The 24480-nt window shown below is 42.0% G+C and overlaps 1 protein-coding gene across 1 annotated transcript in view; it reads right to left on the bottom strand.

Annotated features, from left to right (window-relative positions):
* Positions 1–18518, bottom strand: part of LOC119651921 (CD63 antigen-like) — a 33516-nt gene extending 14998 nt beyond the window's left edge. The window contains exon 1 of the mRNA XM_038055749.1: positions 18338–18518. The gene's annotated coding sequence lies outside the window, so the exon portion shown is untranslated. The remainder of the gene's footprint in view (positions 1–18337) is intronic.
* Positions 18519–24480: the final 5962 nt, after the last annotated feature.

The following is a 24480-nucleotide window of genomic DNA, read 5'->3' as shown; positions in this document are numbered from 1 at the left end:
AGCGCCAATTATATGACCGCATCATCGAAGATGCTTCTCAACTCAGTTTTTCCCAATGGGGTGTTTCCATTTCGGCCGCGATCATAGCGTGATCCAACACAACATCTTCGACTCCATTTCCGCTAAGTCAATCTCATTCTCTTCAGTAAGCGGTCAACACTCGAAAGTATATAGGTCAACAGGGCTAACTATGGTAGATTTTGAATTTGAGACATTTTTTATAGTGCCGATAACAAAGAACGCCACCTCATCCAAGTTACGCTAATGCGAAGCAATTTCATTGTCCAGTTCGCCGTTGGATGAGAACGTTGATCTGAGTTACTTAAATCACTCAATTCTGGGCAGGTCATTGGCACTAATAGTGATCATCATCATCATCAACGGCGCAACAACCGGTATCCGGTCTAGGCCTGCCTTAATAAGAAACTCCAGACATCCCGGTTTTGCACCGAGGTCCACCAATTCGATATCGCTGCCTGGCGTCCTGATCTACGCCATTGCTCCATCTCAGGCAGGGCCTGTCTCGTCTTCCTTTTCTACCATAGATATTGCCCTTATAGATTTTTTGGGCTGGATTATCCTCCTCCATACGGATTAAGTGACCCGCCCACCGTAATCTATTTAGCCGGATTTTATTCACAACCTGACGATCATCTGTGAGAGATAGATTTCGTCGTAATGTAGGCTACGGAATCGTCCATTCTCATGTAGGGAGCCAAAAATTCTTCGGAGGATTCTTCTCGTTCGCAATTTTTCTTGATAAGAACCCAAGTTTCCGAGGAATACATGAGGACTGGCAAGATCATAGTCTTCTACAGTAAGAGCTTTGACCCTATAGTGAGGCGTAGGGTCAGCATAGGGTCAAAGCTTCCCATGATGTCGATATCGTCAGCATAGGCCAGAAGTTGGGTGGACTTAAAGAGGATCGTACCTCTTGCATTTACCTCAGCATCATGGATCACTTTCTCCAGGGCCAGGTTCAAGAGGACGGATGATAGGACATCCTCTTGTCGTAGACCGTTGTTGATGTCGAATGGTCTTGAGAGTGATCCTGCTGCTTTTATCTGGCCTCGCACATTGGTCAGGGTCACCCTAGTCAGTCTTCTCAATTTCATCGAGATACTGAGTTCCTCATGTCGTGTACAGTTTTACCCTGGTTATGCTTTCATAGGTCGCTTTAAAGTCGGTGAATAGATGGTGCAACTGTTGTCCATATCCCAATGGTTTTTCCATCGCTTGCCGCACAGAGAAAATCTCATCTGCTGCTGCCTGGAGTGAAGCCTCTTTGGTATGGGCCAATGATGATGTGGGCGTATAGGGTCGTCCGGCCTAGCAAGTGGAGAATATGTTATATAGCGTACTCAGCAAGGTGATACCTCTATAATTGTTGTACTGTGTGATATTTCCCTTTTTATGTATGAGACAGATAATGCCTCTTTGCCAGTTGTAAGGCATTGATTCGCTGTCGTTAACAGTGATAGTACCTTTTTTATTAGGATCGGTCGTCAAAAACTCGGTTTTATTCAGATTCAGCCGGAGATCGTGCTGGATGAGGTGATCATTGCACTTTTGGACTAACGACTTGAGACCAGCCTAATTGTGGGCTGTAGGTCGGTGCAGAGTGGCTAGAAGACACGTTCTTTATGAGCACCGATAGAGACACGAAGCAGATTTGATATACCTGACATATTCCGAACTTTACTCTTTGAAGAATGATCGGCGCACGAGTTTCCTGTTATTAGGTTTTGCCTCAATACACCCCAAATCAATTTATGTGTTAGTAACCGCGTGTATTGCGTCAGTAGTGACACAGTTCTCGGACTGCCTTCGTTTTACGACTTTGGAACGGTCGTGCTTTCTTGCTGTGTTCCATTCTACTCGCTCCCGGGAGTTTAGTTTAGTAAAGATAAATGGCGCGTTAGGCCTGCTATCCTTCGGTTTGTCGGTTACGCTTTAATAATGCGCATTTGATCGGCGACCGTAATGTCGATGGGATGTAGTTGGCGATCGAAAATGATTCGGCCAACCGGCGAGACATACTATATTTATTTCGGATGTGACTGAGGAATTCATGTTTATTTAGGCTGTGAAGGAGCATCTCCATCGCCGGTGAACATTTTTGATAAATTGTCACACACAAAAATATCTCAAATTCTGTCGCAAAGCCTCCAGGTCCAGAGTTGAACTAATGATTTTGCGATTTGCAGGACCTGAATGCTTTCAGTTTAACTGGCGGGCGCGTCTATTGTGGACCTATTCCAGGTAAGTGACAGGTCAAATTGAACGTGCATGGCGGGCCTTCATTCAGGACCGTACACTGAGGTACACTGCAGAAGACAATGTGATCAGCATTGCGGTCGCCTATGATTATTACCTCGATTTGACTTGGCTCAGGCGACTGATATCCTACATCCTGTCACGATACAAATTCCTATGTCACGAGTGAGATTTGAACCGCTGCCTTCCGCTGTGAGAGCCTAGTGGTTTAGCCACTGAGGCATCTGAACACTAACTCGGACAGAGTTTTGTGTTCGACAAATATTCCATTCCAAACCCGAGTATCCCAGTTGTGTTTTTGGTTTATTTGCAAATTTTTTCTGATGCTCGTAGTGGTCGACACCAGCCTGAGTAAGATCACTTTTTCGCTTTTCTTATGAACGTGTCACCATTTAATTCACGGCAATTCAAGGTGTTCCTCGCGTTTTTTCAACAGTTGATAATGTTGAAGTGTGATGGTTTCGCAGGGAAAGGCTTTGCTATCAGCAACAGTACGAAAATATCGGTGTCTTATGAGAATATAGTTGAATTGTGTCCTTTTGTGCCTACTATAAAATGTAAGAAGATGAAACAACCGATTAATAAACCATATATCCACAAGTAAAAAGTTGTGAGGGCAAATTCGACGATTAGTTCGCTAGCTTCCTGCGTGTATCAAAGCCCCTATGGCACCGGTTGCCATCTGCCTGTTGCCAACATGGTTATTACAGTCACCCGAAATGACGGCATAGTCATCGGCAGGAACATTTCTTTTTGTGTAGTAGCAGCTGGTGGGTTTGGCGTAGACGACAAAAAGATAAATTGTGCAACTAGCTGAGATAATACTGAGACTCCTTATCAGTCGTCGAATCGCTCTACTTTTAATGCCGTCATGGAAGCTCTGGCAAATGGTAATGGTAATAGGAATTTATAGCCATTTTTACCACTTTGACGTTCTATGTCGCAGCTTTTGGTACAGTATCCTGGAGTTCCTTGCAGCGTGCAAATACTGATGCGTCTATTCCGAAAGATTCTTGCAAGTGGTTTGCACGGATTTCTGCGGCTCTGACTAAATTGCTGGTGCTTCTTGATTTCTCGAGTAAACCGGCGTGTGCTCTGCCTGCCGTCTGACGATTTTTCCAATTCGTGTTAATTGGCGTGACCATTTGAAACGTCTCACCATAGGGTCAAAGCTCTTACTGCACAAGGCAATGATCTTGCCAGTTCTCATGTATTCCTCGGAGACTTGGGTTCGTAGCAAGAAGAATTGCGAACTCTTGGCCGCGTTCGAGAGAAGAATCCTCGGAAGAATTTTTGGCTCCCTACATGAGGTGACCGAATAGCTCAGTGGTTAGAGCACTGGGTTGTTATACGGAAGGCCGCGGTTCAAATCTTGCAGGTGGCAGTGGAATTTGTATACTGATTTGACGTCGGATACCAGTCGATTCAGCTGTGAATGAGTACCTGAGTCAAATCAGGGTAATAATCTCGGGCAAGCGCAATGCTGACCACATTGCCTCCTACAGTGTTACTGTAGTGTACCGTTACGGTCTTGAATGAAGTGCTCTAACATACTGCAAGGCCCTGATCCAATATGGATTGTTGCGCCAACCATTATTATTATTATTATTATCACATGAGGATGGACAATTCCGTAGCCTACATAATGACGAAATCTATGAGCGATACCATGACCGTCAGGTTGTGGATAAAATGCAGCTCGATAGGTTACGGTGGGCGAGTCACTTAATCCGTATGGATGAGGATGATCCAGCCCGGAAAGTTTATAAGATTTGGCAAGGTTTACCATAATGAAGTGACTTCAATTATATTTTATTTATTTAGCTGATCTGACGGGTTAAGCTACTGTTCCACATTGCAAAGAGTGGAGTTCGAAGTGTGAATAGTATAGCAAAGATACGTGGCGACTTTGTCAAGGTTAACCAACTCCGTCCACTCCGTCTTCGTTACCATCATGGACGCAATAGAGGTAAAAGGATTTTTCATAAAGGATTATTCATTAAGTAACGGAGTTAACTTGCAGGATTTCGAAGGTCAGGGTATGTTGGAGATTGCACAACTTCGACGTTTGTTTCAACATTTAGATTACAAATCTAGATAAAAATAAAATTAAAAATCCAAACCGAGGGTCGCTATACTGGAAATCGGTCACTAAACCTACTGAATTTAGTTTAGTTAATTTTTAATGTTAAATGTCAACAGCGACGAAGTCAAAGTCAGGAATGAAAGAAGAGTAAGACGATAGTGATTTAATCTTCTCATTTGGGATTTACATGACTTTTGGTGATAACTGACATTTAGGAGAAAGCTGGGTAGCGCTGGTCGAGTGTAGTTGGCAATATACCCCAAAAACAGTGGACTCTTTTAACATACACGAGTCACTTTTGATCTATGCCAGGCTAAAGACGGGTGTGTTAGAATGTGTTTTGGATTCAGTGTGATAAATAGATGGAAGAGGCAAACAGCTAGGCAAATAGCTAATTAAAAATTTATCGTAATTTTTGAATATTTTCCATTTATTTTATTTTCTCTACGACTTGGAAAAGTTACCCCGCAAGATTTCCCCTGAGGCAAAAGAGGACACAAAATCGTTTGTTTAATTATCTTGTCATAGAATTCAGTAGAAAACTGGATGAGTTTGGAGAGAAGGGTGATGACGTTGAAATAAATTTTGTAATTGAGAGCGATGAAGAGACTGAGGGGCAGTAAAAGTTTGTCATATATCCCAGTGCAGAGGTATTTGTACTTGTCGTACATCAATTGGCGATAGCAATACCTACATCTACCGCGATTTTACCTCTTCCTCCACCCTCTCGGCTCTCGCCTTCCAGGACATATCTCCGTCCAACCTTCCAGGCCTAAGGTCCTTAAACCTGCAAACTTCCGTGAAGCCCCTTAAACTTTTTCACGGGAAACCAATCTTCAAAATTGATCCTGTTGGAACAGAATCCAAGGATTTTTCAATCTACTTTCTACAGGAGATTTCTTACAGTTGGTAGTGGAAGAAGTAAACTTATCTGCGACAATAATCTTGCTGAGCAAATTACTGGAGTACTAGTAAAAAGCTTAATTTTTCTCATTTCTGGAAGAATATAGGATGCCCATTTCATTGCAGGCATTTCATTTTGCTCCAAATATCATTTCTGATGTTGGGCAAATGTCTGACATTCTTTTTCCAAAATTTATCATTTTGCTCCCTACTTCTATAATTAATTTGAGGAATTCATTCCGACTGTATTTGATTTTAAAATGGCAGAAATACGGATGGATGGAGCCCGGCATGTTAGCTCATTTTCTTTAGTGTTTTGTGTAAAAAAAACCTTATTAAAATCGGTCAGTCTGTGTGTTGCACCCATCTTTCCCTAACCGCCTGCACCGATTTAAATGACATTTGGTGGGAACTATGTATGACATGAATTTACGTGGAGTTTATGAGAACCCTTATACATGCAAAGGGGAATGCAAAATTTCTTTCACCTATTGTATCCTTGTGGTATCAAATGAAAAACCTCAATTAGTACTTTCGCATTAGTTCGCATTAGTTCCAAAGTAGATTGCAAAATGCCCGAGTTAGTGTGTCAAAATGTGCACACTTAAAGTGAGACAAGACTCAATTTGGGAAACTACAAGGTGATGAAATCTAGGCCTCCAAATATACCCCGTTCCGATATGCGCTCAAACGAACTTACTAATGGTATACTAACAGCTTTCTGAAATCTACAGGAAAGCCCCCTTAAGTTTATCCTAGTAGTACTGGAAAGTTTGGTGAAATCCAACTAGTATTAACAAAGTTACAGTAGGTCAAAATTGCCTCTTTTGTGGCAAATTGGTACTCCCTAAAGCGCCAAGCTTCCGGTTTTCCAGCTTGTTTCTTCACATTTGCTGATAAAGTTGAACTCTTTGTAGGAAGCCTATGAAATGATTAAAACTATTATCGATAGAGTGTTTTGCAGCACATTTGTGTAAGGGCTATTGGAAAATGATACGCAATTTAATTTTAAATTAATATATCCAATTGTAATGCACTCAAAGTGCAGCTTCCAGTTTCCCGACTTGCGTGTTTATGAAAGCGTTGTTGATCAATGCGACCACGTATCTAAAGTTGTCCGCAAATTAGTGGTCGGTTTTTTTGGGGAAGCCTAGAGTTAACTTCAACTCTTTTGAATTAGCAGCATGATGTTCTGGGAGACGAACTCTAAATAATTAAAAAACAACTCAGCCAAGGATATTGATGAGCACTGAGTGCTATCAAAAATGTTTTTATCTTAAGCGCAGATGAAGCTGTCGCCGTGTCCCAGGAGGACGCCGAAATATCTGGCTCACTGGGGACCGATGAGCGTAAGGAGCCGAGATGGAACTCCGTTACTTTGAAAATGTGAAGTGAATTGTAGTATACGCCGTGACAAAAGGAGGTCCACGATCGCGTTGGTGAAGGAAATAGAAGGTAAAGCAAACGGGAATGATTTCGCTACCGTATACAGCATCACGAAAGAGCTTGCTATCGCAAAGAACCTAGTTAATATCATCCTGGAAAGCATTAAAGAACACTTTGAGAGTTTGATCCACAAAAAGCATCGTGAACAGCATCGTGAAAATTCTTTTTATCCAAATTTGATACCGTTAAAAGATTGTCAGCAAAATAGAAAACTTTATTTGACGATTCGGTGGTTATTGCCAAATAAATTAAAAAAAAAAATAATTATAGATTTAGAACGACCATGTATTATAAAAATTAATGCACTATAGAAAAAGTGAAGGAGAATGCATTTAGTGAAAGAAAAGAACGTGATTCGACCCACTCTTGTATGGATTCCAGCGTAAGTACGCATTTTAAATTCCAAGAAAATATGCTGACTAATGTTGATTTTCAAGTGAAATCTAAGAAGATTATCGATAACAAAGAAAGGATTTAAATATTGTGACTTTCAGATAAACAAAAAACGTCTGTCATAAATTTATAATAGTAGATAACATATGTATAAGCAATCTGTTATGTATATCAGACCTTATTACGAATTTGCCTCCAATGAGTTGAATAACTTCAAACGGAACTAAAGAAATATTTAACCAACGAGGGTGTTATATCCGTAATTAGGAGAATGGCAAGTTTAAATAAGTCGGAAACTGGAAGCTCGGTGTTTCCAGTACAAGAAGTTTTGTGTAGTTCATATATGAGAATATTTCGTTACACGACGATTCGATAGTTGGTAGGTCAAAATGTGTATGAATTTAATATTCCAGGCTATTCACTTTTATGTGATACTGGCATTCCATGCTGTCCTAGTATAGATAACCTTAACCTACCACGACTTTGTTATTAAAAGTACGATTCTAATCAGATTTTTCAATATTACAACCTACATTGGGCTTTATGTTTTTCCAATTTTGCCTGAACAATAAAATTCAAAACTATATAAATACACTATTATCAACTTTATTTGAACAGAGATCGGTACGAGATGCATTTTAAGACACAGGCTGTATAGGTTCATGATGTCCTGTTTCAATTAAAATTATTACTTTTTGGCGCCTTGAAACCAGTGTCAAATCTACGACAGGTAGTACTAATAGTCACCTTTCACTTGGCACCACACCCTGTATTTAGCGAAAAATAATTTGGATCATTCTTCGTTTTTATGGAGCCTCCACAAAAAATTTTGCCTTTCACATATGCGAGGGATTTAATATTCTATTTTCACCCGATTTTATTGCAATGGGTGCAGTCGTTTCGTAGAAAGTGGATGGGAGGGACAGCAAACCGGGTTTAATAAAGCTTTGTTTTTACACAAATCCTTAAAAATGGTAAACATATTGTTGGATTAATATCTTGTGTAACTTGGTATTCTGTTTCTTCTGTTTTCCACAAACAAACCAAGCCACATAAACAGTCCACGAAGGTCAATGTATTGAAATCAGAGAGTGGAAATTGAATCTTTCTTTACTTAAAGAGAGAAGTATTTGAAACAATTTGATATATGTAATTCTGTAGAAAGGAAATGTATATATTGTTTGGTCTACTACTAGGGAGGTAAGGGCTGACAGTTGCGAAAGCATATTTCTGAGCATAAATAAGCTGGTTTATTTAAAAATTAGCGAGGAAAGTAGTAGTGGTAGTGCCAAATTCCAGTAGTCTAAGCTATGGTTAAGAGAAGACGAAAAAATGGGATAAGAAGCAAAGATATTATATTTGATATTTATAAAAGGATGCTTACTAGAAAGATTCACTTTTAAGATCTAGCTAATTTCAAAATGTTACAAAGGAGGGGGAATGGTGCATACTCACCTTATATGAGTGCTCGATACCTTTCCTATGTCAAATTCGAACTGCGGCATATCTATACCTCAAAGCCGTAATACGCACTGAGGAATCGCTATCAGCAATCTTTACGAGTGGATGGAAGAATGTCGACCCGTAAAAATGTGTTTAGGTGCCAGTAGTAGCGAATTTGGCTTCTTAATATGCAACTGCATCCCATCAGAGGCAAATAACACAAATTATGAACCGAGGCTAAATTTTGCTTATGAAATGGTCGACGCCTTCTACAATAAGATTACTTTCTAACTTAAAACTCATTTTCATGTTAACCGTCAAAGGTTATGGTTTGAGCTGGCCTTGCAAGGTGGGGTATCATTGGTCCGTTTTTCTTGGGAAGAAGCATGTGCGTGGTAGAGGTTATACTTCCTCTGAAACTGATTTTACGGAGGGTAGCTCCAATAAACACTGATTTAGGTGCCTACACTTTAAAAACAAAGTATACATTCTTCAAAATCAGACAACGTTGCGGCAATTGTAAATTTCAACATTCAGTAAGAAATAAAAGTCGTTTCAAGAGAAATTCATAAAAAAAGCTTTTCGAGATTTTCGTAGCCGATTGAGTGAGTGCCTGAAGTCGAGAGGCCTCAAATCACCATCTAGTGTATCAGGCCATTGCTTTTTCGGTCAGCCTTTGGTGGCCTCTCTTCAGGCCAAATGAGTTTTCGTCAGCGTGAATTGCATGGTCGTACCGTCGAAGACGCCTCTCTCGTAAATTTTTCCCAGTGGATGCAACCCCATATCAATTGCGGATATTTTCATTGATCCAATGCAACATCTTCGTCTCCATTATCGCCAATGCTCGGCAACATACAATACGACAAGGTGAGCGGTACTACGGTAGATGTTGGATTTATGACGTTCTTTTGGGGACCGGTGCCGGAGGAGTATTCTACTAACGCCGAGATTCTGGTCCACGATCAGTAACATCTCAATAATGCAGTGATACACACCGATGGAGATTTTTTGCGCAGGAGCAGAAGAGCAACTCAACACAGCCCAGGAGAAGTTACTTAAAGGTGACATTAGGCTCGTGAATACCAACGTGGCTTGGACATGTGATGTACAACCTTCTTGGGGACCCTAAAGACATTGGTGGGAGATTCACGGCTATCTGCAGTTTCCACCGCCTTGTTATTGGGGGCTGATTTTTCGAGCACAGAGCCTGACATAAGGTCAGTTATTTTGACCAACAATGTACATCTAATAAGATAAGCGGCCTCCAGCGAGATCATAAGTTGATAGTCGCTTGTCTTCACTTCACGTGTTGCATCTGCATTTTCTCACAGGGGTGTTGATTTTCGACTCGGCTTTCGTTTGGCCGTGGGAAAACTATCTTGCTAACCAGATGACAGACAACTTGACTAGCTCACGGGAGAATATTGATGAGCACTGGGCCGCCATCAAAAGTGCTCTTTTCTCTGGCTTGGGTACGCGGCAAATCTCGAGAAGGGGAGCATATTCTGCGCATTGGCAAAGAAAAATTAGTTTTTTGTAACGAATAAGAGGATGGATGATTGCTGATGGTTTCATCCATGCCCTGGGAAAAATTGAAGTAGACATCTTGACCAAAAAGAGAACCCCAAACTGGCGTCTCACAGCTATCGCCGAGTTGATTATAGAGTGAAAACCAACGGTTAAGTACCTTGATGCTCGATTCCAGGATGAGTTTTTTTTCAAGCAAATCACAGCAGTAGTAGATAAGACAGCAGCTGAAATTTCAGTCTTAAGTCTTCTTATGAGTACACCGAACCGAAAGCATGGTGAGGTTGATTACTTCCTGACCCAGCTTCTAAGCGGACACGAGGATTTCCAGTATAATCTGCACAAGATTGGAAGGGCACGATCCCCTTATTATGTGTTCTGCGACGAACTCTCCCTGGAGCTCCGGAAGATGCACAACGAAAGGACACCCAACTACCAGAATCTGATACATAAATCCCCAGGAAAGAATCTTATGTTCAGAGAATTGATCCACTAGATAGTAGTCGGGTGCAGGAACGTCGAACAGTATACGATGAAGGAGAATGGAGGGAATTGGTGTGACAATTTCAAATTGCAGATGAGACTGATACGCAATAAAGAATTGGCAACAAGCATATGCCGGCTACAAATGACAATCAAGTTGCTGAAAGCTCACCAATTCCAGAGTAGTAGATCGTCTGTAGGATCGAAGCGAAAATGTCGTTGATATAGCCGGATCTTGAACAAGCAAACACGAATACATCTGATTAATATTGAGACATGTCTAAAAAGGATACTTGACAAGGATTTGTGAGAAAGATGCAGGCTTTAATAGAAAGAACCAAAGAAGGAAGCGGGAAAGGTTCACAATGTAAGACTTCGTTCAAATAACTGTAGCAGAAACGAAGTTTGTCAAGAATTGCGGAAATACTGACGCAATATACGCTGCCCGTTTACTCGTGAACAAACACCGGGAGAAGCATCGCCTTGTTCATATTGCATTTCCGCACCTATAGAAGATGTTTGACCGCGTGCCATACAAATTCATCTGGTAGGCTCTACGACAACATTTAGTGCTAGAATAACTCGATCACTGGGTTGAATTGCTTTACAACGAACACCGAAGTCGTTGATAAGCGACCAAAAGGCAAACAACGTTGGCCTGATACGCTGGAGGGTGATCTGAAACTTAATGCATCTAGATCGGTCAAATAACATAATAATGTAGTGCAACCGATCACGACGAGCGGGCTTCGCTTGTGATCGAGACAAAGAGTAAAGAAAAAGAAGAAGATGTAAGAGAGATACAAAAGTAAGGAGTAAATGAAGTTTGTTCAGACGGTTGCAGTTCGATACCTAAAAATACGGTGTTATTATTTATTATCCACGATGTTAAAATTTTTGCAACTCTGCACAATGCGAGAATATTATAAGATCCCTAAACCCGCCGGATGTGTCCACGTATATTTAACAAATCATAAGGGACTGCTACACGGATCGGAAGTCCCTCAATAACACTTAAATAGGTCCAGCTGGATATTTGAAATATCTATCATCATAGTAGTCAATAAAAATAAAATCATTAATAGGTTACAATTTGTGTTTTAACACCATAATTTTGTGAATATTAGTAGTATTCCCGGAAAATTTTGCAGTATCGAATTTCATGTTTTAAATCTATTTTATACGGCTCCGCCGTAGTCAGTCCATAGCCTGATTATAAAAGAAGGAAGGATAGATAACTTCATTCTGAATGGCTGTTCGCCAACGAGGAGATAGGTGAAGAAAGTGCAGGAACTTTACAGTCTGACAGATTACTCACTGAGTAACTAACTAACTAGCAGTTAGGTATGAAATGCAAACCCAAAAATGAGGAGAGGGACGAATTTGAGGTCCGGTACGGATAGTCGACGGGAGTCATCTGACTTGGTAACCGGGTCACCAGGAAATGCAGTGGACCGAGAAAATGAACCTCTTTATCCTTCGCTTTTACTAAGAAATAACGATGGGGTGAGTATAAGATCTTACCGCGCCTTGTTGCACCAGAGATTCGTCGAATGTTTCTCGTAATTCGTGCACATGACTGTGCCCGAGTCCCAGACTAATACCGCTTTATTCCTCGCAGTGACACAATCGCTGCCGTCATCAAAGAACTTGTTCGACTCGTGGTCATCACAAAAGCTGCTGATCAAGGGTCGATGGGGGCAGAGGCGGCGGCATCAATAACACCATGCCGCACTGTAGGCAATAGTTTCAGTACTCGCCGAACCACTTTCTTTCACCGTCCGACTAAAGCCTCCGCTGAGGCTCGGGACGAATTCCAACGAGCATGTGTGGAATTCTCGAAAATTGATCCGTCGCATAGCCCAAGTATTTCCAGGCTCGGTGCATCTCCAGGAACTCTGAAAATTCTATATCAAATGAATTATGGGATTGCATTTCGACTGTGAGCTGCTATGTCACAATCACTTGTGTATTGTGGTGCAATTGCGGCTGTCAGATTGCACGGTCTGAAGATTTGCTTTCGCCTTATTGGTTTGAGTGACGGAAAAGATCCACCAGGGAAAATTCGTCTGGAATGTAGGCGTGATTCAATAAAGCAGGATATTGCTGAACTGACTTAGCTTTGGCAATGCCAGCAGACGGGTGAAAAGTAAAGTGCAAAGGATTTACATGGACTATGCCATTCCCAGTGAGACACCCATAGTTGAAATTCTGGACACACTAAAGCAGAAACCTTTTGTTGTATGTGATCGATTGCGACGGTATGGCAAAACTCACTTCAGACGTGTCCAGGATGCAACTTATGCGAGGAACCAGCGGAGCATTTTCAGATCACTAAACGAAACCCAACAGGGCTTCTAGATAGTACAGTTTTCGACAACTGAAGCGGGTGAATATTGGGGGTAACCTTCTTAGCATGCTGATTACTGCCGAAGATACAAAAAGTTCACCAGTATACATGGTCAGTTGGCCATGGTCATTAGTCGGTCCGAGGAATTTCCATCCTACACTGCGGGGATTATGTAACTTATCCCTAAAAAGGATACAGTGCAGGACTCCGCGGACACAAGAGTGATTATTTGCTTACCAACCATCTACAAATTCATAAAGTCATTATTAGTGGAAGGAGTGCGCATCTCGTGACCAACAGCATTATGTTCGAGTAGCAGAAGGGCTGCCGAGTTGGGTCAATGAGCTGCAAAGAGCAACTTATTATCAATTTGGTAATTGAAGGAAAAGCAACTATAGGCCAAACGAACCTCTTTAGTTGCTATATCGGTTATGCCAAGGCTTTCGATAGCGTCCCGCATACCCGACTAATCAATGTCCTACGTCTGTATGGCATCGATTCGAAACTAATAAAGTTTTTGGCGCCAGTCTTGGAAGGTAGCATGCCATCTTATCAGTGCGTTCATCTGAGGGTACCAATACCTTAGAGCCCGTCCGTACACACAGGAACATCTTCCAGGGGGATTTGTTGAGTATCCTTTGGTTTTATATGGAACTAAACCTCTTTCATGGCTACTGAATGATGTTAGAGAGCATAATTTTGCGATAAAGTGTAGCCTACGTACTAAGTGCGAGGTGACACACATGATGTACATAGATAACATCAAGTAGTGTGCTGGTACTGATGACCACCATAGAAGTCTGTTGCAAATATTGGACATGTTTAGCTGTGCATTGCATACAAGCATAGACTGATCACGGGAACATGTCTAGTTTACCGATATATGCTTACAGCATGTATTGGGACCGGTAGTTTCTAACTGATCACCACATATCGCACAAAAAGTCTAACGTGTTGTTAGCTGACCAGGCGGGTCGACATAAACCCCTCTGTCACCGGTGAGATGCAAACCGTTGCGACTGCGTTTAACCACTGACACAACAATATTTTTAGTGCATTGTTTTAGGAGGGAGAAGGATGGAGAAAGCACGACTAAACACGTATGAAGCTATACAATGAAAACACCAAAACATATTTTTCCACGTAAATGTATTGAATTACGTCCAAGGAAAATTCGTTGCTAGCTTCTAAGAATATCTTCCTGAAATCATTTTTGGAAGTTTGAGTAAATGCTACCGATGTTGATACAAGTTAAGGTTTACCGATTGGTGAGATATATGGAGTCGACGTTAGATATTATACAATAATCATTCTCTTGTCGAGAAGAAAGTGAACTTGGGGTTACTGGAAAACAAACGGTTGTTCTATACGGTTCACAAAGGCAGCCCGTTTTCTGGATTATTTTCGGAGATAAATAGTTTTATAGTGCCCCTGCGACTATGAAACTTCGTTACTCACAATACTATGCGTCTGCTCTAGAAGTAAACTTGTCTGGATGTCCCCTACAGAAGAGACTACAGAGTCGGGAAAGAATGCCTTCTACGAGGTAGTTAACCTCGAAGCCTGTCCCAAGTATAATATCAAAATCATTCTTGGGGATTTCAACAGTCAAGTAGGGAAGGAGCCCGTAGCTTACATAAAGATATCAATGATAACGGATTGCGTATTATTCAGTTAGCAGGTTGTTGGAACTACCTGATTTGCGCCCACGGTCCGCTAACATACGGGTGCCTCCCCAGACGAGACCACTTTCAACCAAATTGACCACGTGCTGATTGAACGCCGGCACCTCCAAGACTTGGTGAATGTCAGAACATATAGAGGGGGCCAATATAGACTTGGATCACTATCTCATTGGCATATTGCTCCGGGCTCGAATTACAACACCACCTACAATCCCCTTTGACAGTCAGGTGAGAGGAATACTGAAGCTAACATAACCCTCCGTTATACCTATAAGGGCGAAAAAGATATCGTAATAATCGTTGGAGATTAACAAATGATCTTCACAACCACCTGAAGAACGCTATCATTGATACTGCCACAAACATACTTGGCTCCAGTCGCAAGAAACGTCGGAACGGCTGGTTCGACGATGAATGTAAGCTAGCAACGGAACGGAAGATTGCTGCATATTGAGTAATGTTGCATTCTCAAAGAACGCGGGCAAGCGCAGAGACTTATCACGGACTCCACCGAGCGTAGAAGCGATTTCACAGACGCGAAAAGGAAGCCTAGGAAAACCAACAGGCCAGTGAACTCGAAAAGTACACGGGGAAACCCCACCAGGTACAGAAGCTTTGCCAAGAAGTCAGCAGGATGAAGCTTCATACATCTTGATGCTCATCCTGCCGAGGCAAAGAGGAAAATCTGATTTCCGACAGAAGGGGCATATTGGAGCAATGGGTTGAGTATTTCAATGACTTACTCAACAACCAGAATATCGGCGAGTTGGGGGTCCCGTCAACTGAAACGACGGACATGTGCTGCCACCACCAAACATAGAAGAAACAGTTCGTGCAATCCATCGGGTTAAAAACCATAAGTCGGCAGGAGCCGATGGAATTACAGCCGAATTGGTTAGATAGTGGTTACACCAAGCGGTTCATCAACTGATGCTGGTGTGGACAGCGAACAAATGCCTGACAATTGGCATTATCTGTCCCATACATAAAAGGGGAGATATCACGCAGTGCAGTAGTTATAGAGGTATGACGTTGCTGAGTACCACATTGGCCAATACCAAAGAGGCTTTTCTCCAGGCCGATCAGCAACGGATCAGATTTTCGCCCTACGGCAAGCGATGGAAAAACTGCTGAAAGATGGCCATCCGTTGCACCATCTCTTAATCGATTTTAAAGTCGCCTATGACAGCATAGCCAGGGTCAAATTGTTCACCGCCAAGAGAGAGTTCGGTATCCCCGGAGAAGACTGACTAGGCCAAATAAAAGCAGGAAGATCATTCTCGAGACCATTCAGTATTAACAACGGTCTAAGACAAAGGAGTACTTTATCATGTGTCCTCTTTAATCTGGCCCTGGAGAAAGTGATTCACGATCCAGATGTGAATGCGAGAGGCATCGTCCTTTTCAAGTCCACGCAACTACTGGCCTACGCTGACGATACAGACATTATAGGAAGAACAACCCGAGATGTATAGTATATCTTCATACCGATCGAGCAGGAGGCGCGAGATCTCTGACTGCAGATTAATAAAGGCAAGACGAGGCACATAGTGGCAACGTCAGCACCAAAAAGAAACCAATCAATAACATCAAATCGCACTCGTCAAACGAAAACAATAAAGATAATAGACTGCAACTTTGAGATCGTCGAAAATTTCTCATATCTTGGGTCGAAAATCACAACCGATAACAGCTATGATGATGAAATCCGCGCACGGTTGTTGGCGGCCAACAAAGCCTATTTCAGCTCACAAAAACTGTTTCGCTCGAAACGTCTCACCATAGGGTCAAAGCTCTTACTGTACAACACAATGATCTTGCCAGTCCTCATGTATTCCTCGGAGACTTAGGTTCTTAGCAAGAAAAATTGCGAACTCTTAGCCGCGTTCGAGAGAAGAATCCTCGAAGAATTTTTGGCCCCCTTACATGAGGATAGACGATTCCATAGCCTACATACCGACGAAATTTATGAGCGATACCCTGACCGTCTGGTTGTGGATAAAATCCGGCTCAATAGGTTACGGTGGGCGGGTTACTTAATCCGTATAGATTAGGATGATCCAGCCCGAAAAGTCTATAAGGGCAATATCTATGGTAGGAACAGAAGGCGAGGCAGACTATGCCTGAGATTTAGCGATGGCTTAGGTCAGGACGCCAGACATCTTTTAGGGATATCGTATTGGTGGACAAATGTATGTATGGAGTTCCTTACTAAGGGAGGCCTAGACCGGATACCGGTTGTTGCGCCGTTGATGATGATGATGAATGACGTCGTGTTATTTCTGCACTATCAACTTCTGCATTGGATCCTTCCACTGTATACCTAGTTTACTTGGTTATTTTATATATTTTATGATTTTCGCCTATTTCGTGAAGTGACCACAGGAAGTGAAACATTACAATTCAACTTTCCAGTCATTTTGTCATTCAACATAACACAATAATTGTACTGACGAACTTCAAACGTTTGGTACTAAAAAGCCAACACTGCAGCTGAGTCGACTGGTATCCAACGTTAAGTCTCGATAGCAATCCCACTGCCAAAAGTGGGATTTGAACCGCGACCGTCCATGTGACAGTCTAGTGTTCTAACCACTGAGCTATTCGGACACCAAAATTTATCTTTTGGTTAATTATAACATATATTTTATAATTAGCCAAAAAAAAAATGTAATTAAAGTTTGTATCTGGTCCACATCTATCAGCAATTACCAACGACACTTCAACATCAGTGACCGAAACAAAAACAATTATTAGGGTTTTGAGAATCAGCGATGCAGTTCGAATTAAGGGCGGAACTCTGTAATTTTGGTAAATATTTCGTGAGGTCTGGAATTCTTCAGTAAAAATAATCAGGTTGAATACGGAAGTCTCGGTCGGTATCCATGCAGTAATGGATTTAAGAAGTGAGGGTAAGTGAAGTGCCATGAAAGTTGATGTGGATCAACTGAAGGATGATCAGGAATAGCAGGTCAAAGTGAATGCTTTGTACCTTTCTATTCATTGGTTTCTATGCGCGAGTCATCGATAACAACGAAAATGATTAAAAATTCCAAAGTGAACGTTTTTTGGTAAGGTGGCGGTTGATAAGTGATAGCAATCATTAATGTGTATTCAACTTCATAAAAATAGCTTATTTGAGCGCTATTATTCGTCTTTGTAACGAATTCTATTTGCGCTCTTCATAGACGAATAGAAATGATTTACGAATGCACCAACAAATTCTGAGTTATCAGTTGAACATTGAGTTACTCTCAGTGTAGAGCACGAACAAGTTTGGATAAATTTGATGTGACGAATATCAAGAGAAAAAAATTACATATAGAAAGATAATTGCATTCCTCTTTTGATTCAACGCTTTGATAGAAAAGTACCAGTATGGATGTACATGTATCTTATATCTTGTTGGCAATTCACTAAAATGTTATTCGTATTACATATCAGCTGGGTGCGATTTATACACCGAAAACACGATGTATTTTAGTAATTTCCATTCTCATATAAATGGAACGTTTGCGCTATTGAGCTTATTGATTTACACTTCGATATCTTATCATCCGGCCACTATTAAGCACTCACACAAATGTAAATATATATCTTAATAATATTACAGGCGAGAACACCACGCGTGCTTCTACGAACAGGCACTACGATAAGAGGAAGAACTTGCTGAAAATCCATGAAAATGTCAATTGACACGCGAACAATTTTCAATTTCACGGAAAACTTTTGGGAAACTCTCACCTCTCGGATGGTTTCAAAACACTTCCTTGGGACTGCACTTGCTATCCGCTGAAAAGATAGTTGATCGAGTTTAACCTGCAACACGTATCCAACGTGTGATATGTTGTATCCAATTGATATAATTCACGTTGTACTGAGATCGGCTGCCTGCTAGGCCAACAAAGTCGTACTGCTATCGAATTCGATTGCTTGGGGGGGTGAGTAGTGAGAGGGGTCTTAGCAGGCAAGTGGGTATGGTGATCGCGCACTGCTTATCAAAAAAAAAAGGTCCAGTGAAACTTATCGAAACAGATACGCAGACAGGAACTACATTCAGGTGATGAACTGGTTACGTTGCTACTTCAATATCAAATTTACAAATTGTTTATACCATTCCCTCGAATCCATTGTAAATGCGAAGAGGCTCAAGTTCATATCGAATATGTATGCTAATTAATGGATATAAAGCGTGGACCGGCACACAGTGTATCTGCGCGATATAACGATATAACTGGAATCACATTGATTGCTACCAATATATCTTTAGCATATTTCATTGGTAATTTACATTCTTACTCATTTACGCCCATTATGCATTGGTTGTTTAGTAGAAACTTACTAAGAAACTTGCCATTTGCAAGCTGATAGTATTCATACTTATGGTATTTGGTTTTTACAGATTTGCAATTAGTGGAAATACAGCTAAGATCTCTATGGATTTTCCAAACCTTAGATTTGTAAATTTGTTGTTTGATGTGGGGTTATCTATTATATAATATAACTTATAACCTATTATAAGTTGTTGCTGTTTATATCTGAAGTCGTTCAACCGATCGCCATGAAAATTGGTGTATTTACATATGTATCCTCGTAGGGGTTGAGAAGTTTATGGCACTTCAAAGTTGGCCTTCGTCGTCATGGTAATGTTTTAATTTTCAACCATACCGCGTTACGGAGAAAGAATCGAGCAGATATGCAAGGGGAACCCCGTTAAAAAATCGATACGACTATCCTCGCTTAAAAATTTTATGGCGCTTCAAATGGGGGTATTTCGATATCATCATGGTAAAGTTTGATTTGTCTGCCGTAGAGGGAGGGGATAAAGAGGATACCCAGAAGGAAGAATGGGGACTTAAATGCTAACATCGTTGAAGAATTGTGGCGGTTATCCCTAGTTGATATATTATGGCGCCCCGAAAAGGGACTATTTTTGGAAGAGTAATGAACTTATTAATAACTTAAACTTATTATGTCCGGATGGCTCAAGTAGTTAGAGCGGTGGGCTATCTTAGCAGAAGGTCACGATTCAAATCTCACTGGTGGCAGAGGGATTTGTTATCGTGACTGGATGTCGGATACCAGTCGACTCAGCTGCAAATGAGTACTTGAATCAAATCAGGGTAATAATCTCGTTCGAGCGCAAAAATGACAATATTGCCGTCACAGTGTCCTGCAGTGTACCTTTGCGGTCTTGAATGAAATGCTCTAACACGCTTCACGGCCTTTGTTTTAATTTTTGATGTGATAACGTCTTATAAATTGGTTAACAATGGCTGCACGCATGAAAAAGTGTCACGTTCTGAGCCTGAGCGTGCTAGTCAGAGGCACGATCGCCTTAAGCGTCGGAATTTATCTCTTTTCTCGCGTGACGTCAGAGCTAGCAGTTCGAAGAGTTCTGCTACTGGAACGCCGCCACGCAAACTTATTATTTATAAGTACTCCCCGAAACAATCATAACGGTGGTGTATGTGGCGATGAGTCGGGTAAGGAATATCACGGACAAAGATGCAACCTTCATCTTCAAACACGGTCGAGATGCTAACGACTCCCAGACTACGCAAGATGTTCATAATGAATACGTTCGACTCCGTGGACACGCACTTCAAACAATCACTAAGAAAGCAGTAAAATTCTGTGATGACATTAACAACGCTGGACAAACTATAGTAACAGATTTTAATTCTCAGAGTTTGTCTGCTGATTCCATGGATATTGAAACGGATACATTGATACATAGGTCTGATTATTTGGTATTGACTGAAACGTGGATGCCTAACAATTGTGATCCAGTTCCAGTCAACTATTATGAATATGTATTCCGGCAGAATAATTGATCGGATTCAGATACAAACGCAGCCGGTGGAGTAGCAATCTATCGCAAATTTTAATCAACATCCACGGCCAAAGTTCCCCAAAGTACATTGTCTGACACAACTCGTGTCATCAAAAGCACAGGTGACGTGTGATTGGCCGAAATTAGATGCTTCGCTGTTGACCATCATCAACGGCGCAACAACCGGTATCCGGTCTCCAGGCATCCCGTTTTGCACCGAGGTCCAACAATTCGATATCCCTGAAAGCTGTCTGGCATCCAGACCTACGCCATCGCTCCATCTCAGGAAGGATCTGCCTCGTCTTATTTTTCTACCATAGATATTGCCCTTATAGACTTTTCGGCGTGGATCATCCTCATCCATACGGATTAAGTGACTCGCCCACCGGGACCTATTGAGCCGGATTTTATCCACAACCTGGTCATGGTATCGCTCATAGACTTCGTCGTTATGTAGGCTATGGAATCGTCCATCCTCATGTAGGGGCCAAAAATTCTTCGGAGGATTCTCCTCTCGAACGCGGCGAAGACTTCATAAGTTTTCTTGCTAAGAACCCAAGTCTCCGAGGAATACATGAGGACTGGCAAGATCATAGTCTTGTACAGTAAGAGCTTTGACCCTATAATGAGACGTTTCGAGCGAAACATGTTTTGCAAGCTGAAATAGGCTCTGTTGGCTGCCAACAACCGTGCGCAGATTTCATCATCGTAGCTGTTATCGGTTGTGATTTTCGACCCTAGATAGGAGAAATTATCAATGGTCTCAAAGTTGTATTCTCCTATCTTTATTCTTCCCGTTTGATCAGTGCGGTTTGATGTTGTTGGTTGGTTGGTTTTCGATGCTAACGTTGCCACCATATACTTTGTCTTGCCTTCATTGACGCGCAGCTCAAAATCTCGGGCTGCCTGCTCGATTTGGATGAAGGCAGTTTGTACGTCTCGGGTGGTTCTTCCCATGATGTCGATATCGTCAGCATAGGCCAGTAGTTAGGTGGACTTAAAGAGGATAGTACCTCTTGCATTTACTACCTCAGCATCACGGAGCACTTTCTTGAGGGCCAGATTAAAGAGGACGCATGATAGGGCATCTCCTTGTCGTAGACGTTGTTGATGTCGAATGGTCTTGACAGTGATCCTGCTGCTTTTATCTGGCCTCGCACATTGGTCAGGGTCAGCCTAGGCAGTCTTATCAATTTCGTCGGGATACCGAATTCTCTCATGGCCGTGTACAGTTTTACCCTGGCTGTGCTATCATAGGCGGCTTTAAAGTCGATGAATAGATGGTGCAACTGTTGTCCATATTCCAACAGTTTTTCCGTCGCTTGCCGCAGAGAGAAAATCTGATCTGTTGCTGATTTGCCTGGAGTGAAGCCTCTTTGGTATGGGCCAATGATGTTCTGAGCGTATGGGGCTATCCGGCCTAGCAAGATAGTGGAGAATATCTTATAGATGGTACTCAGCAACGTGATACCTCTATAATTGCTGCACTGTGTGATATCTCCCTTTTTATGTATGCCAATCGTCAGGCATTGATTCGCTATCCCATACCTTGAGTACAAGTTGATGAATCACTTGGTGCAACTGGTCGCCTCTATATATATTAAACCAATTCGGCTGTAATTCCATCGGCTCCTGGCGACTTATGATTTTTTAGCCGATGAATTGTACGGACTGTTTCTCCTAAACTTGGTGGTGGCAGTATTTGTCCGTCATTTTCAATTGGCGAGACCTCCAACTCGCCGACGTTCTGGCTGTTTAGTAGCTTATCGAAGTAGTCAACCCATCGCTCCAATAGGCCCATTCTGTCGGAAATCAGATTTCCCTCTTTGTCTCGGCAGGATAAGCATCGAGGTGTATAAGGCTTCATCCTGCTGACTTGTTGGTAAAGCTTCCGCGCCTGGTGCGGTTGCTCCCTGTACTTTTCTAGTTCACAGACTTGTTGGTTCTCCCAGGCTTCCTTTTTCCGTTTGTGAAGTCGCTTCTCTGCTCGTCGGGGTTCGTGATATGTCTCTGCGCGTGCCTGCGTTCTTTGAGAATGCAACATTACTCGGTATGCGGCATTCTTCCGTTCCGTTGCTAGCTTACACTCACGTCAAGCCAGCCGTTCCGACTTTTTTTTGCGGCTGGAGCCAAGTATCTTTGTATAATTTATTGTTTAATAAACGCTTGTATAAAAGTTATAGAACGGATATTTGTTTAGTGCTACGCAATCCAGTGATACGAGCCTGCGTAAAGCAAGTAATGTAAGTAGTGACAAGTATGAATAGCTAAGAATGTAACAATTGGTGACAGCGGTGGGATTACGTATAGGAAATCGTAACTATTGATGACAGCGGTAGAAGTATGTAAAAGCAAATTCATAACAGTATAGTTGGAGTTATCCCTTTATGTAAAATTCTACCTGAGTTCTGTAGATGATAGTTCTCGCGATAGTCCGACCAAGAAAATGCATTCAATCTCATTAGAAACAACATGATCGGATTGACTAACAAGCCTCGGAAAAAATGCTAAGGCGTCCATCTCAATCGACGCGACAGGACGGGCCACAAAGCGGTCTCTGTTGGAACCGCCTAATCATCACTTCTCTTGGTTCTTGTTATGGACACTGTCACACGAGACATCCAACGTTCAGCCCCCTGTACACTGCTTTATGCAGATGATGATGTCCTTTCGTCTATTGGCAGAAATGATCTAGAGCAATTTGTTCAAAAATGGAATGAACACCTCACGCAACGCGGCCTCAGATTGAATCTGAATAAAACTGAATGTTTGACGACCGATCCCCATGAAAGAGGTACAATCACTGTCAGCAGCAATGACCTGCCAAGGACTGTTAGATTTAAATATGTGGGGTCAATGCTATCAGCCAATGGATGAAATGGCGTTCCACAACTGGTGTTCTTTTTGATCGACCTATCAACGAACGTCTTGAACATAAAATTTACCGCAATGTCATCCGTCCTGTCGCTCTCTATGGTTCTGAGTGTTGGCCGACTATTAAAGACAATGAACGGCGTCTTGTGGTAATGGAGACGGAAATGTTTCGATGGACTAGTAGCGCGACACGTTTTGATCACATCCGAAATGAGGATATCCTCGATCGATATGCATCGAAAGCAATCACGATGAGCCGACCCTGCTTGTGGACGGGACAAAGGCTGAAAAAAGGAAGATTCTGGGATGGCTAAGTAATTTTCACCTTGTCATAATCGACTTTTTTTGTTGAATAAATCATTAGCCTAGCTATCCCAGAAATTTCAAAGCGAAATTCGTGCCCGTTTAAATATTATAAGGGTAGGAGCGAGCGATTATCGATTATCAGGGTCTAGCCCTCGGGTTGTAGTCTCTTTATGTTTTTAGGAAATCTGGTAGCCTTATGTAAATCGTCATTAACGGCGCAAAAACCGGTATTCGGTGGAGGCCCGTCTTAGTAAGGAACTCCAGACCTCCCGGTTTTGTGCCGAGGTCCACCAATTCGATATCCCTAGAAGCTGTCTGGCATCCTGGGTTACGCCATCGCTCCATCTCAGGTTGGATCTGCCACGTCTTCTTTTTCTAGCACAGATATTGCTCTTATAGACTTTCCGGGCTGGATCATCCTCAGCCATATGGAATAAGTGACCAACCCACCGCAATCTGTTCAGCTGGCTTTTATGTTCAACCTATCGGTCGTGGTAACGCTCATAAATTTCATTGTTGTAGAAGCTACGGAATCGTAGGGGCCAAAAATTCTCCGGATAATTCTTGACTCGAGCTTTGCAACTATGGGGAGACGTTTCGAGCGAGCCAGTTTTTGTAAGCTGAAATAGGCTCTGTTGACAGCCAACAACTGTGCGCGAATTTAATCGTCATAACTGTTGTCGGTTGTGATTATCGACCGTATGGTCGGGACCCTATTAAGGATCTTGTAGTCTCCGAACCTCATTGTTCGAATTTCGATTCGATGTTGCTGGTTGGTTGGCTTTTTGCTCTGTCGTTACCAGCATGTACTTCATCTTGTCTTCATTAATGTGCAGTCCTAAATCTCACGCTGCCTACTCCATTTGGACGA

This window comes from Hermetia illucens, chromosome 3 (assembly GCF_905115235.1).
Source record: "Hermetia illucens chromosome 3, iHerIll2.2.curated.20191125, whole genome shotgun sequence".
In the NCBI taxonomy this organism is placed as follows: domain Eukaryota; kingdom Metazoa; phylum Arthropoda; class Insecta; order Diptera; family Stratiomyidae; genus Hermetia; species Hermetia illucens.
This window is presented reverse-complemented; position numbering and strand designations above follow the sequence as displayed.